General features: G+C 36.9%; 1 protein-coding gene across 2 annotated transcripts in view; it reads right to left on the reverse strand.

The window, feature by feature from the left end:
* LOC148949815 (uncharacterized) overlaps positions 1–17,237 on the reverse strand; it is a 125,032-nt gene that overhangs the window by 88,393 nt on the left and 19,402 nt on the right. The window lies entirely within an intron of this gene.

Raw genomic sequence — 17,237 nt, forward strand, 5'->3', positions numbered from 1 at the left:
TTAAAATTTGAAAGTGTTATAAATAATAATTCGTTGGAAGAAAAAGAATTTTGTCCCACCACCTGAACAATTAACAATTTTACAACCTAGACCACCATATAATACTAGACAAATAAGGGCAGCTAGAGCAAAGGGCATTGTCATTAAATTCACAATGGGTGAAAATCAACAACCTGGACCATCAGCCATGAAACAAGACCCAAAAAACAAAATTTATAAGTGTTATGAATGATATTTAGTTGGAAGAAAAAGAAGTTTTTGTCCCATCACCTTAAAAATTAAAATATCTACAACGTGGATCATCATGTAAGACTAGACCAATAAGGGCAGCTATAGAAAAGGGCATTGGTAAATTTTCTGAAGTAATTAAAATGCAAAATTAAGAAGAAAAACAACGGGGTTAGAAGATAAGCGACAGCGAGAACTATAACGTGTCAAAATTGCAAATGATAGCAATGAGAATTAAAATGATAGTTCTTTGGAACGGCATAATACCAAATATTTTTTATAAGTTAGACTACATGTTCTTTAAATTACATTAAAAACAAACAAACAAAAAATATGGTCCTTAAAGCAGATTATATTCCTTAACATTGGACGTGATCGTCTCTTACTAGGTTGCTAGCTACCGCTGCAACCCGGACTAGCTACCGCTGCAACCCTGATAATGTTATTTCAAAGATCGTCCTTTAATGTAACAGCAACCCGGATCTATTAACATGGGTTAGAGGTCGTTCTTTACTATAAACTAGGTTGCTAGCTACCGCTGCAACCCAGATTTGACTTTACTGTATCTTATAAGACTTCAGTTACTATGAACTACAGATCGGTCTTTATTATAATAACTACCACTGCAACCGAGATTGATAAATCAGATTATGTAAACCCTGATTACAAACAGGAAAAAGCCTACGGATTTTTCTTCTCTGGAGTAGTAAGAGACGACTCTTAAAAAATCAGGCAGCTAACTAAGTCCAATGTATGCAATTGTTTGTTATTCCAACGATTGTCTTTTAATGTGACTACCATTGCAACCCGGAATATATTAAAAATTTGAGTTAGTATAAGTGAGGGTTCGTTCTTTATTAGGTGGTTCTAATGATGTACTTTTGTTTTGATCTGACTATGTTTAGGAGTTCTGCGTTTTTATATTTCTTAGCATTGGACTGATCGTCTCTTACTAGGTTGCTAGCTACTGCTGCAACCCGGATTCACATATATAGTTATGAGAGGCAGCCTGGCCGAGTGGTCCAAGGCACTGGTGTTAGCCACCAGTCTCTTTGGAGGCGTGGGTTCAAATCTTACCGCTGGTATATGATTATGACTTATGTACAAAAATCAAATATCTTTGAAAAGACTGCAACATGAAAAGACATCAAAAATGCAGTTTTTGGTGGAAAAATTTATTCTCTTTTAGAAATAATTTATTTTAGTTACTAAAGATTTTTAACCCAATTAATTTCATTAAAATGAGCTATTGAACAACTCTCTACGATGTTCCAGTGCCAAGCTATCTGTGGAAAAGAAAGAAAACAAAATATGCCGTTTGTGGAGAATAGCGTGGTTAAAGTCAATTTTCTTGATTTTCAAGCCAATATATTTCCCTTGCTGTTTAAGCCAAATGATAGGTTTCCTATACAGGGGTTTTGGACAAGGTGGTTCTAATGGTGTACTTTATGTTTTGATCAGACTTCTTTTTTAGGAACTATGGTTTTTTTATTTCTTAACATTGGATGTGATCGTCTCTTACTAGGTTGCTAGCTACCACTGCAACCCGGATTACAAACAGGAAAAAGCCTACGGCTTTTTCTTCTTTGAAATAGTAAGAGAAGAACCTAGAGCAATCTAGTAGCTAACTAAGTCCAATGTATGCAGTGGTATGTTATTCCAATCATCGTCTTTTAATGTAAATATGAAAATACATCAAAAATGCAATTTTTTTGACAAAATTGATTCTACTTTAAAAAGTATTTTATTTTTAATTCCAAAAGTGACTAGATGTTGCAATTTCCTTTAAAATGAGCTATTATACAGCTCTCTATGATTTTCCAGCGCCCAGCAAGTTGAGGAGGAAAATCAAGCGGAAAGAAAAAAATATCCCGTTTGTGGAGAATAACGTGGTTAAAGTCAGTTTTCTTGATTTTCAAGCCAATATATTTTCTTTCTTATTCAAGCCAAAATTGATAAGTTTCCTTAATAGGGGTTTTGGACAAGGTGGTTCTAATGGTGTAATTTTTGTTTTTATCTGACTCTTTTCTCAGGAGTTAGGGGTTTTTATATTTCTTAACATTGGAAGTGATCGTCTCTTACTAGGTTGCTAGCTACCGCTCCAACCCGGATCCTTCACATTCAATTTCTGCTGTTGCAATACTGTGTCAAAATGTGTATTCCTATCCAAGGTGGTAGATTCCATGACACTAGAATGAGGACAGGAGTTTTTCTCATCTGACAGGCTTTTTAATATTTTTTTGCGATATAAGGACAGATCTTGTTTAATTTTCTTTAGTTTCTTTATTATATTTTTTTAGGACTTATGAATTTTTATATTTCTTAACATTGGACGTGATCGTCTCTTACTAGGTTGCTAGCTACCGCTGCACCCCGGATGTTCTTTACTCTAATAATAATTGACAAACACCATTTTTGATAAGTTATATCGGTCCTTTATGTAATTTTCATTATAGATTTTGTCACCCCAGTAACGCTCCTTGATCTTTTGTTTGGCTGTCTCAATTTTTACTTCTCGATACACCTGGACGGTTGAATACCTTTGCTTTTGGTTTTTCTTATATTTGATGCTGTAATCTTCATCATTGTGATAACTATCCTTGAACTTTTGTTTGGCTGTCTCAATTTTTGCATGTCTATAATCTTCATCATTGAGATAACACATCTTGCTGTTTTGTTTTGCTCTCTCAATTATTACTTCTCGATACGCCTGGTCGGTTGAATACCTTTGCTTTTTTCTTTTCAAGTTACTATCTCTGTTGTTTTTGTAGTACTGTTTTTTCAACTTGCGTATAGCTTGCTTGATTGAAACCATTATGTAATTATGAATGAGAACATTTACAGTTCTGACGCTTCTTATATAGAAATTATGACGTCACGGCGTAATGATTTTATTGACGTCATAGCGCAATGATATTATTTCATTACGTCTTCAGAAACAACAATATATTTTCGTGTTTTTCTATTCACGTCATAGCTCTAATATAAAACTATGACGACATTCAATATTCGACATTCAATTATCTAGTAGGGTTTCAGACAAGGTAATTCTAATGATGTACTTTTGTTTTGATTTGACTCTATTTTTAGGAGTTTTGTTTATATTTCTTAGCATTGGACTGATCGTCTCTTACTAGATTGCTAGCTACTGCCGCAACCCAGATTCACATATATATTTATTTATGAGAGGCAACCTGACCGAGTGGTCCAAAGCACTGGTGTTAGCCACCAGTCTCTTCGGAGGCGTGGGTTCAAATCTTACCGCTGGTATACGATTATGTTTGAAAGACTTCAGTGTGAAAAGACATCGAAAATGCAGTTTTTGGTGGAAAAATTTATTCTCTTTTAGAAATAATTTATTTTAGTTACAAAAGGTTTTTACCCGAATTAATTTACTTTAAAATGAGCTATTGAACAACCCTCTACAATGTTCCAGTGCCAAGCTATCTCTGGATACAAAAGAAAAGAGAAAAAAATATCCCGTTTGTGGAGAATAACGTGGTAAAAGTCAATTTGCTTGATTTTCAAGCCAATATATTTTCTTTGTTATTCAAGCCAAAGGGCGGTAAATTTCCTTTATAGAGGTTTCGGACAAGGCGGTTCTAATGGTGTACTTTTTGTTTTGATCTGACTCCTCTGTTAGGAACTATGGGTTTTTATTTTTCTTAACATTGGACGTGATCGTCTCTTACTAGGTTGCTAGCTACCGCTGCAACCCGGATAGTTCTTTTATTTCGGCAGGATACCAAATGTTTTTTTAGTTAGGCTACATGTTATTTAATTAATATTAAAAAAAACTTGTCGCTTAAAGTAGATAGTTAGTTTATTTTGGCATGATACCCTATATATTTTTTAGTTACACTGCACGCTCTTTAAACTTTTGGATCTAAACTCGGCGAGGAAGCTTAAAAAATAAATAAATAAATAATTATATCAATATTTTGAGCCCTTATGGCGCTTTACTATTGGCAACGCTATATGATTCCCTGTGACTTAAACAAGTGAGTAGAACTTTCAATTTCTTTTCTAATGATCATCCGGAACTATCCAGGAGGATTATGGGTGAATTTTCCTAGCTAATTTATCTACTATGGACTGCCTCCCCGTAGTAGCATAATATTTGTGGCTATGAATATATAATGAGTCGGAGGTAAATGGTCTGTGAAGGATTTCGACTCTTGTTGATACAAGAACATCGCCAAGTGCTAAAAACCCTGCTGTGACCAAGATCATACTGGAGATAATACTGACCAAGCCTCCATTCATACTGGAGGTCTAAAGGACTTGTTGCTGGCCGGTTCTAAGCCAGCTTAAGCACTTTGGTGTAGACTTAAGAAGATGTGTTGCTCCCCGTTCTGCACTAGTATCCGGGATTATTGCTTTTCCTTAGACCAAAATAACTTAAATCATTTAAAGAAAATAAAAATCGGAACTTGGAATATTACCATGTTAAAAAATAACTATCATATCGACATTTTGACTAACGAATTCAGACGATTCGAACTGGACTTATTAGGAGTTTCAGAAACTCATATCCCAGGGACAGGAAGCATGAAAATAGGCAAGATAGAATTTATTTACTCAGGCAGGATGGATGGGGTACATAGACAGGGAGTGGGGCTCATGATAAATAAGGAAGTTACAAAGTCTTGTTTAGGCCGGGTAGGTATTAATAATAGAATACTAATCGCTCATTTCATGACTAAAAAAGCAGGGTATCAATTATAGTAATATATGCCGCAGTAAAACCGACTGACGGAGATAGTAGTGACTCAGATAAATTTAACTTACAGTTACGGGAGCAAATAGACAGGGTCCCAGGTAGAAATATAGTGTTTTTATTAGGAAATTTTAACACCCAGGTCGGCAGAAATAGGTATAGATGGTATCCTAGCCTAGGTAAATTTGGTGTAGGAAAAGAAAATTAATCGCTACAGACTGCTACAATTTTGTAGGTAAAACCATCTAGTTATGACAGTCACAGTATTTGGTCATAAAATGGCCCATAAGTTAACGTGGTATTCACGTGATGGTAAGACAGCAAACCTTGTTGATTATGTTGTTAAAAACTGAAGACTGACAGGGTTAGTACAAGATACTAGGGTATATCAGAGTGCTGTAACTGATGATAAATGTAAACATCACCATCGGGTAGTGTCTATGGTTAATTTAAAGCTGAAATTTCGGAAGGGTAACTACCTCCCGGGAAGCTATGACGTTGGTAGACTCCAGGATGAGAATTTGAGAAAAAATGTCCAGGAACATTTGAATATTAAATTGGAGAGTTTAAAGTTTGACAATGTAGAAGATGGATGGAATAATTTAGGGAAAATAATTTCTGAAGTTGCTTATGGTGTCTTGGGGAAGAAAGTTGGGAACGCAGCAAGGCATATTAGGGAAAAAGCTTTATGTTTAATAGAGAGGAGAAGGGGCTTGTACAAGAACTATCTGAGTGACTTGACTTACTTGACTTTGACTTATGTATCCTGCCGGGCGCTGCTCGGCGTAGAGAGTGACGTCTGCCTCCTCCATCCACTTCGGTCCATGGCAAGCGTTTGCACATCGCTCAACCTAATATTTGCCATCGCCAGGAACTCGGAAAGGCTGTCAGACCATCGTTTTTTTGGTCGGCCGCGAGGTTACTTCGAACTGGCTTTGACAGGGTCGAAGTCATGGATCTTTTTCGCAGGTATGAGTGGAGGCATTCGAAGTAGGTGTCCGAACCATCGTAGTGTTCATTCGGCTGCTTGGGTCGAAAACCGAGACTGCTTGGTGAACTACAGCAGCTTCTCATTGCTGACAAAGTCGAACCATCGTAGAACTTCGATCCTACTCAGGCTCTTCGACTGAAAGACATCAATTGCCTTGAGGGTTACGGCTGAAGCTTGCCACGTCTCAGCTCCAGAGAGCATCACAGAACCGACGAGGGCGTTGAAAATCCGCGGCTTCGTTGTGCGACTGATGTTCGGTTTTCGCCAGAGGTGACGGTTCAGTCTGCCCATGGCAGAAGACGCTTTGGATATTCTTGCTTGTAGTTCAGAAAGAAGCGAGCCATCTGAAGAAATTATGGAGCCCAGGTAGGTGAACCTTTGGACAACTTCGGTGCTAGTGGTGCTATCCAGGCTAACTGAAGGATTGGCAGCAGGAGAGGATGGGTCAATGGCCATAATTTTCGTTTTAGTCCAGTTTATCTGCAGTCCTACTTTTGCAGCCTCTTCTCGTAGGATTCGAAGCGCTTCCAGCAACTGCTCCATGGAGTCCGCCAGAATGGCCAAGTCATCGGCAAAATCAGTATCTGTAATGACACGATCTCCAAACTTGAGTCCAAAGCTGAGACGTGAATAGTCCTTGTCATAACGTAGTCTATGATGACATTGCAGAGCTCTGGGGCAACTGCACATCCTTGGCGCACTCCTGTCGTGATTTGGAAGAACGGGCTGCGGCGGCCGTTCACTTGAACACAGCTCTCCATCCCATGGTGTAGAGCTTTGAAGAGTCTGCAGTATTTCTCAGGGAGGCCTGTCGATTCTAGAATCCGCCAAAGAGCTTCTGAGTGACAGATCATATGAAAACAAGATGAATGTAAAGAAAGCTAAGAAAGCAATAAATATGAACTAAGGAGGTGTTAAGTGGATGCCAGGATAAAATTGCCGAGGATCTGGGAGATGCAGATAGACGGCATAATAGTAAAATATTGCACTGGCATGTTAATAAATTGAGAGGGAGTAATCAATTCACACTTGTCCCAGTTAGATAGAAACGGGGCCACAATTAGGATTAGGAAAGAGTTAAAGGGAGATGGGCAGAACATTTTGAGAATGTGCAAAACCGAGATAGAGTTGTAGGAAAAAAAATAGAGGAAAATGAAAAAGTTTGTGATATCTTAGATGTGAAAGATCTGTTTTGCTGGGAAGACTTAACGACAGTACTAAAAGGATTAAAAAATAATAGGGCCCCAGGTGCTGATCGTGTGGTAAATGATTTTCTTAAATATTGTGGCTCTGAGGTTAGAAATAAGTTACTGAAGATTGTGAACATGATTTTTGAGAAAGGGGAAGTACCTAGCGATTTTAGGAAACCCCTAATTAAAACACTGTATAAGAAAGGTGATAAGAGTGAGTGTGGTAATTATCGAGGAATTAACCTGGTCTCTGTAGGGAGCAAATTACTTAGTAATATGATACTTTTTAGACTGAGAGATGCTGTAGACAAAGTTGTAAGAGAAGAAAAATACGGTTTTAGAAAGGGTGGAGGATATGTCGACCGAATTTTCTTTCTTATGTTGATAATTGAGAAGTGCTTGAGTTATCAAACACCTTCAGTCCTCAGTTTTATATACATGACCAAGCGTTCCATTGTGTTGATAGAAGAGCTTTAACAAAGGTATTATCCTTGTATGGTATACCAGACAAACACATTAAAATAATTAGTGCCATGTACAAGAATAGCATTGCTGCATTTAAGGTAGGAAATGAGGCTAGTACCTGGTTTCGTATTAAATCAGGAGTTAAGCACGGCTGTGCTCTATTTCCATCTATATGGATCGTTTTGATGGACTTTTTCTTAAGGAGCACAGGAAAGGCAATGGGAGAACACCGAATCAAATCAGGAGGGAAAACTTTCCTGGGCTTAGATTATGCTGATGATTTAAGCATCCTAGATGAAAGTGTGAGTAAAACAAATGAACTTTTAGAGGTTTTGCGAGTTCAGGGTGCTACAATAGGTTTATAAATTATTATTATTAAAAAGGCTAAGTCGCCAGGGCTAGGACTAAGTGACGATGAAAGTAGGACGTTGGGTAACGAAAAGATTAATCAGGTGGACAGCTTCACTTACCTTGGTGGTATTATTAGATAAGACGGCGGGAGCAGTGAAGATATGAAAAGTAGAATAGCTAAGGCTCAGGGTGTTTTGTTACAGTTGAAAAAACTTCGGAAGAACAGGAAGATAAGTCTGCAAACCAAGATAAGAATATTGGGAGCTACAGTAATGATAGTGTTCAAATATGATTCTAAAGCATGAACGCTCCGAAAAGCGGATGAAGATTTGCAAGATATTTGCTATTTTCCAGAGAAATTGCCTACGGATGTTCTGGGTTCTCGACTGACTGACCGTATTTCAAACAGTAGGCTGCGCGAATAGTGTGGTTCAATCGCGCTTTCTAGGGCTACAATGAGATAAAGGTTGAGATGTCGTGACAATGAGAGAGAGGTTGAGAAAGCTGGTCGTCCACGGTTGGGGTGGGAGGATGTCACAAAGAAAGATTTCAGGGAAATGAGTTGTGGGAAGGGGGAATCCTTCAGACACGGAGATACGCTCAAATATGAAATAAAAGAGCACGGATAAGGGGTGACAGAGTGTCCAGATGTTCTTGAATAGCCGGCGCAACCTTGTTTAGTGGATCAATACAGAAAGAGGAGGCGGTGAGCTCTTCCAATAGGGAACTTTCTGGGGCCACCAACGCATGTAAACGTTTCGAAGACATAAAACTCATCCCCAGAAATGTGATAAAATGACTTGATGCTGTCAAAAATACCAAGCAGGATGATCATCCCTATGAGGAGAAATGCGAAGAGTGGAAGATACATTTAAGGGGGTCAACGGTCCTGGGTAGAAACAGAGACAAGTTCCATGCTGTTGCTTCGAAAGTCAAGAAACTTTTCCTCTTCATGAGTAATGACCAGGCAACAAATGGATATAGAAAGAATAAATAGAAAGATCTTCTCCTCCGCAAACCAATCAGGTTCAAGCGGGATTTTATTGATATCACGGAAATACATCTACCCAGCATCAGCGAACAGCAGATAGGAGCTGTAATTCTCGTACCCTTGGGAAGACAAGATAGACCACATAAAAAAGAGGTAAACTTTTTCCAGACGAAAGTAGCAAGAAAATCACTGCTGTCAGTCGTGTCTCCCTCAGAATAACTGATGATGATCTGACTCGAAAGCAAGGTCAGGAACCTATCTGTGGTACAGCTCAATTCTCCCATTCCCCAAGGCCGGACGAATAGTCTGAAGATTTCTACTCTCAAGTTCAGAGCCTTATTGACACCATTCCAAAGAAGGACATCGTTATAGTCTCTGGAGACTTCGGTGCCATTTTGACGAGTGAAAATAAAGGAAACAACGGCAGGTCGACATCAAAGGAGAGCAGTTTATTCAATTAAGCCGAGACAACGAGCTTTCTGTAACAAACACAATGTTTAACCACTGACAAAAAGCCACTTGATCGTCCCCAGATCGAAGGACTGTCAGCATGTTATATATATATATATATATATATATATATATATATATATATATATATATATATATATATATATATATATATATATATATATATATATATATATATATTTTATATATATATATATATATATATATATATATATATATATATATATATATATATATATATATATATATATATATATATATATATATATATATATATATATATATATATAGCATGTTAGATTATATAATATATATATATATATATATTTAGAACAAAAATTCTAAAAATATTGCTCAGACACCATAAATATTTTTGCAGTTTGCAGTTAAGTAAAAGTATTTTATTTAAAATTTTCAGGAATTATTCTAGTTTCGGTTGACAAATCAGATTTTTTTTTAGAAAAACCTCCAAAATTTACTGCATTTTACATAACTATGTCTACAAGCTTTTATAGAGGTAAAAGTTCTTTGTAAAAATATTGATTTTATTTTAAATACATTTTCAAATTACAAAAGCACGTAAATGTGAGCTGTGACCCTTTAGACATTGTTTTAGATAAATAACTAACTACATTTGGAAACTCAGGTATCTTATATAAGAGGAATGACGTCTTATGATGTCGTGACGTATATAACGTCATTGTAATTTTGTACGTGCATTACTTCGTTGTAATTTTTGATGGCATGACATATATGACGTCATTGTAATTTTTACGTGCATAATGTCATTTCAATTTTTACTACATGACGTCATTTGCATCAAACCAAAATCAAGGCTCTTCACTTCAAACTTTTGGTACTAAGCTTCAAACTTTTTTTTTTTTTTAGAACTTTTGAATTGTTGAAACCCCTTGTTAAAATATATGCAAATATTTTTGCAATTACCGGTTTTTTGCTCTTTACGCAATTAAATTTTTTTTCATAATGCAGTCTCTTCAAAGATATTTGATATCTGCGTGCACTCGGCATGCGGCAGGCTTCTTTATATGGATTCTCATTCATATTTTTTCGGGAAAAATTGCATCCTGAGACATTCAGGCCTAAAAAAAAAAAAAAAAAAAAAAATTCTAGATGGGTCAGAAGTTTGAGGAAAATTCGTCAAGAACCTTAATTTTGAAAAAAAATATTCATATGAGTGACGTCATTTTTATATACATCAGTATTACAATTACGTTGTCAAACTTGTCACATTTATGTGGAAAAATTGAAGATTTTTATGCATGGAAAAGTTTACATTAAATTGCTTAAAGAGCAAAAAACTGGTGGTTGAAAAAATATTTATATATATTTTGACAAGGGATTACAACAATTCAAAAACATTAAAAAAGAAAACCAAAAGTTTGAATCTTAGTAGAAATCGTTGTTAGAAATCGGACTTGATTCAATAATCAAATATCTTTGAAAGGTCTCAGTATGAAAAGATACTAAATTGCATAAAAGCAAAAAACTCGTAATGGAAAAAATATTTGTATTTATTTTGACAAGGGATTACAACAATTCTAAAACCTGAAAAGAGAAAACCAAAATTTTGAAGCTTAGTGGAAATCGTTGTTAGAAATCGCACTTGATTCGATAATCAAATATCTCTGAAAGGCTTCAGTATGAAAAGACACTAAATTGCATAAAAAACAAAACTAGTAATTGCAAAAATATTTGTATATATTTAAACAAGGGATTACAACAATTCAAAAACCTTAAAAAGAAAACCAAAAGTTTAAAGCTTAGTAGACAATCAGTGTTACAAATCAGAGATGTGTCAATAATCCAATATCTGTGGACCCAAAAAATTAAAATTTGAAAGTGTTATAAATAATAATTCGTTGGAAGAAAAAGTAATTTTGTCCCACCACCTGAACAATTAACAATTCTACAACCTGGACGATCATGTAAGACAAGACCAATAAGGGCAGCTAGAGCAAAGGGCATTGGCATTAAATTCACAATGGGTGAAAATCAACAACCTGGACCATCAGCCATGAAACAAGACCCAAAAAACAAAATTTATAAGTGTTATGAATGATATTTAGTTGGAAGAAAAAGAAGTTTTTGTCCCATCACCTTAAAAATTAAAATATCTACAACGTGGATCATCATGTAAGACTAGACCAATAAGGGCAGCTATAGAAAAGGGCATTGGTAAATTGTCTGAAGTAATGAAAATGCAAAATGAAGAAGAAAAACAACGGGATTAGAAGATAAGCGACAGCGAGAACTATAACGTGTCAAAATTGCAAATGATAGCAATGAGAATTAAAATGATAGTTCTTTGGAACGGCATAATACCAAATATTTTTTATAAGTTAGACTACATGTTCTTTAAATTACATTAAAAACAAACAAACAAAAAATATGGTCCTTAAAGCAGATAGTTCTTTTATTTCGGCAGGATACCAAATGTTTTTTTTAGTTAGGCTACATGTTATTTAATTAATATTAAAAAAAACTTGTCGCTTAAAGTAGATAGTTAGTTTATTTTGGCATGATACCCTATATATTTTTTAGTTACACTGCACGCTCTTTAAGCTTTTGGATCTAAACTCGGCGAGGAAGCTTAAAAAATAAATAAATAAATAATTATATCAATATTTTGAGCCCTTATGGCGCTTTACTATTGGCAACGCTATATGATTTCCTGTGACTTAAACAAGTGAGTAGAACTTTCAATTTCTTTTCTAATGATCATCCGGAACTATCCAGGAGGATTATGGGTGAATTTTCCTAGCTAATTTATCTACTATGGACTGCCTCCCCGTAGTAGCATAATATTTGTGGCTATGAATATATAATGAGTCGGAGGTAAATGGTCTGTGAAGGATTTCGACTCTTGTTGATACAAGAACATCGCCAAGTGCTAAAAACCCTGCTGTGACCAAGATCATACTGGAGATAATACTGACCAAGCCTCCATTCATACTGGAGGTCTAAGGGACTTGTTGCTGGCCGGTTCTAAGCCAGCTTAAGCACTTTGGTGTAGACTTAAGAAGATGTGTTGCTCCCCGTCCTGCACTAGTATCCGGGATTATTGCTTTTCCTTAGACCAAAATAACTTAAATCATTTAAAGAAAATAAAAATCGGAACTTGGAATATTACCATGTTAAAAAATAACTATCATATCGACATTTTGACTAACGAATTCAGACGATTCGAACTGGACTTATTAGGAGTTTCAGAAACTCATATCCCAGGGACAGGAAGCATGAAAATAGGCAAGATAGAATTTATTTACTCAGGCAGGATGGATGGGGTACATAGACAGGGAGTGGGGCTCATGATAAATAAGGAAGTTACAAAGTCTTGTTTAGGCCGGGTAGGTATTAATAATAGAATACTAATCGCTCATTTCATGACTAAAAAAGCAGGGTATCAATTATAGTAATATATGCCGCTGTAAAACCGACTGACGGAGATAGTAGTGACTCAGATGAATTTAACTTACAGTTACGGGAGCAAATAGACAGGGTCCCAGGTAGAAATATAGTCTTTTTATGATGAGATTTTAATACCCAGGTTGGCAGAAATAGGGATAGATGGTATCGTAGCCTAGGTCAATTTGGTGTAGGAAAAGAAAACAGTAATCGCTACAGACTGCTACAATTTTGTAGGTAAAACAATCTAGTTATAATCAATACAGCATTTGGTCGTAAAATGGCCCTTAAGTTAACGTGGTATTCACGTGATGGTAAGACAGCAAACCTTGTTGATTATGTTGTTAAAAACTGAAGACTGACAGGGTTAGTACAAGATACTAGGGTATATCAGAGTGCTGTAACTGATGATAAATGTAAACATCACCATCGGGTAGTGTCTAGGGTTAATTCAAAGCTGAAATTTCGGAAGGGTAACTACCTCCAGGGATGTTATGACGTTGGTAGACTCCAGGATGAGAATTTGAGAGAAAATTTTCAGGAACAGTTGAATACTAAAGTAGAGAGTTTAAAATTTGATGACGTAGAAGATGGATGGAAAACTTTAGGGAAAATAATTTCTGAAGTTGCTTATGGTGTCTTGGGGAAAAAAGTTGGGAACGCAGCAAGGCATATTAGTGAAAAAGCTTTATGTTTAATAGAGAGGAGAAGGGGCTTGTACAAGAACTATCTGAGTGACAGATCATATGAAAACAAGATGAATGTAAAGAAAGCTAAGAAAGCAATAAATATGAACTAAGGAGGTGTTAAGTGGATGCCAGGATAAAATTGCCGAGGATCTGGGAGATGCAGATAGACGGCATAATAGTAAAATATTGCACTGGCATGTTAATAAATTGAGAGGGAGTAATCAATTCACACTTGTCCCAGTTAAAGATAGAAACGGGGCCACAATTAGGATTAGGAAAGAGTTAAAGAGAGATGGGCAGAACATTTTGAGAATGTGCTAAACCGAGATAGAGTTGCAGTAAAAAAACTAGAGGAAAATGAAAAAGTTTGTGATATCTTAGATGTGAAAGATCTGTTTTGTTGGGAAGACTTAACGACAGTACTAAAAGGATTAAAAAATAATAGGGCCCCAGGTGCTGATGGTGTGGTAAATGATTTTCTAAAATATTGTGGCTCTGAGGTTAGAAATAAGTTACTGAAGATTGTGAACATGATTTTTGAAAAAGGGGAAGTACCTAGCGATTTTAGGAAACCCCGAATTAAAACACTGTATAAGAAAGGTGATAAGAGTGAGTGTGGTAATTATCGAGGAATTAGCCTGGTCTCTGTAGGGAGCAAATTACTTAGTAATATGATACTTTTTAGACTGAGAGATGCTGTAGACAAAGTTGTAAGAGAAGAACAATACGGTTTTAGAAAGGGTGGAGGATATATCGACCGAATTTTCTTTCTTATGTTGATAATTGAGAAGTGCTTGAGTTATCAAACACCTTCAGTCCTCAGTTTTATATACATGACCAAGCGTTCCATTCTGTTGATAGAAGAGCTTTAACAAAGGTATTATCCTTGTATGGTATACCAGACAGACACATTAAAGTGATTAGTGCCATGTACAAGAATAGCATTGCTGCATTTAAGGTAGGAAATGAGGCTAGTACCTGGTTTCGTATTAAATCAGGAGTTAAGCACGGCTGTGCTCTATTTCCATCTATATGGATCGTTTTGATGGACTTTTTCTTAAGGAGCACAGGAAAGGCAATGGGAGAACACCGAATCAAATCGGGAGGGAAAACTTTCCTGGGCTTAGATTATGCTGATGATTTAAGCATCCTAGATGAAAGTGTGAGTAAAACAAATGCACTTTTAGAGGTTTTGCGAGTTCAGGGTGCTACAATAGGTTTATAAATTATTATTATTAAAAAGACTAAGTCGCCAGGGCTAGGACTAAGTGACGATGAAAGTAGGACGTTGGGTAACGAAAAGATTAATCAGGTGGACAGCTTCACTTACCTTGGTGATATTATTAGATAAGACGGCGGGAGCAGTGAAGATATGAAAAGTAGAATAGCTAAGGCTCAGGGTGTTTTGTTACAGTTGAAAAAACTTCGGAAGAACAGGAAGATAAGTCTACAAACCAAGATAAGAATATTGGGAGCTACAGTAATGATAGTGGTCAAATATGATTCTAAAGCATGAACGCTCCGAAAAGCGGATGAAGATTTGCAAGATATTTGCTATTTTCCAGAGAAATTGCCTACGGATGTTCTGGGTACTCGACTGACTGACCGTATTTCAAACAGTAGGCTGTGCGAATAGTGTGGTTCAATCGCGCTTTCTAGGGCTACAATGAGATAAAGGTTGAGATGTCGTGACAATGAGAGAGAGGTTGAGAAAGCTGGTCGTCCACGGTTGGGGTGGAAAGATGTCACAAAGAAAGATTTCAGAGAAATGAGTTGTGGGAAGGGGGGATCCTTCAGACACGGAGATACGCTCAAATATGAAATAAAAGAGCACGGATAAGGGGTGACAGAGTGTCCAGATGTTCTTGAATAGCCGGTGCAACCTTGTTTAGCGGATCAATACAGAAAGAGGAGGCGGTGAGCTCTTCCAATAGGAAACTTTCTGGGGCCACCAACGCATGTAAACGTTTCGAAGACAGAAAACTCATTCCCAGAAATGTGATAAAATGACTTGATGCTGTCAAAAATACCAAGCAGGATGATCATCCCTATGAGGAGAAATGCGAAGAGTGGAAGATACATTTAAGGGGGTCAACGGTCCTGGGTAGAAACAGAGACAAGTTCTATGCTGTTTCTTCGAAAGTAGCCAAGAAACTTTTCCTCTTCATGAGTAATGACCAGGCAACAAATGGAGTCAACAGCTAGTCCTACCGCGTTCCCCGCCCAGGAAAACGGACGAAAATCACTACATTCGGGGTAGCCCAAGTATTGAGAGCTAACAGCGTTGGGAACACATCTAGACAACTTTCGACAAATCTGTTATAAATAGAAAGATCTTCTCCTCCGCAAACCAATCAGGTTCAAGCGGGATTTTATTGATATCACGGAAACACATCTACCCAGCATCAGCGAACAGCAGATAGGAGCTGTAATTCTCGTACCCTTGGGAAGACAAGATAGACCACATAAAAAAGAGGTACAAGAATACAAAAAATAGTAGCAATTTCAGGAAAGGCTGAATCTCACGGTCAACACAAAAACCGTGAAGCAGTTCAGAGGTTCCCACAAAAAACAAAATACACGAAGGAATCTCCCCAAAGATTTCTGAAGTCAGAGGTAGAAGATACACTGAAATCTCTCAAGCCAACTAAGCATCCGGAACAGACGAAATACATGCGGAATTTGATCAAAGTAGAATTTCATCCCGTCGCCGATCTGTTCCATAGAACAGCATCAGCTATGTGGAAATAAAGGATGCAAAAGTAAACGCAAAGATATCGTTTACTTGCCAACCCGATAAAACTCTCGCAAAAACGTTCTTACATCGCATAAGAAATGTCACAAGACATATAGTACCTGCGTAGCCAGCAGGATTCCGTCAGAATAGATTAACCATCGATCAAATCTTTTTCATAAAAAAATTTTGAAGTGGAATTTGGAATTTGACAAAGAAATACATCAATAGTTCATCGACTTCAAGAAAGCATTTGACCTGATCTGACGAGATTTTCTCTGGTAAATCTTGGCTCTCTAATGAATTCCCTCTAATACCATCGATGTTATAATAGATAGTGGAGGTCTGCAGACCAGTGAAGATCTTATTGAAGAATTTTCAAACGCTAAAAGCATTTTCGATGGTTGCCTCCTCTCAACGACTCTGTTTCGCCTATTCCTGAAGGCTGTGCTAGCACTTGTCCTTAATGAGACGAAAGTAGTTTTAGGGGAATATGTGTTGATGTTAGGGGAATATGTGCAAATGTTGATGGCATCAACCGTCTGAATGGAAAAACAGAAGAGCTCTAAGTCAGTGCACACACTACTGACGAAGCAGCTAGTTCCTTTGGAATGAAGATAAACAGCAAAAAGAACAAGGCAATTAGAGAATGTGACATTCACAAACATTCCGCCTCACACCAAAGTCACTATTCAGAGCAAGGAAATCGAGTGAGTCGATCAGTTTCTTTATCTAGTAAGTGTTCTGTGATCCACAAATGACTCCTCAAAAGATACAAAAAGATGTCTGGCTCTTCCCTATGCATGCTTCAAGTTACTGCCCCTCTATTTGTAAAATAAATACCTGTTCATTAGGCTGAAGACACTTATTAACCATGTTCAGTGATTCCAGTTCCAGCGTAAGGTGCGGAGACATGGACCGCAAAACCTGACGATAACCACCGACTGGCAGCTTTCAAAGCTAAATCACCTTAAAAGCTTG

The sequence above is a fragment of the Artemia sp. Qi Xiang Cuo genome, chromosome 8 (assembly GCF_049724085.1).
Source record: "Artemia sp. Qi Xiang Cuo chromosome 8, ASM4972408v1, whole genome shotgun sequence".
In the NCBI taxonomy this organism is placed as follows: domain Eukaryota; kingdom Metazoa; phylum Arthropoda; class Branchiopoda; order Anostraca; family Artemiidae; genus Artemia; species Artemia sp. Qi Xiang Cuo.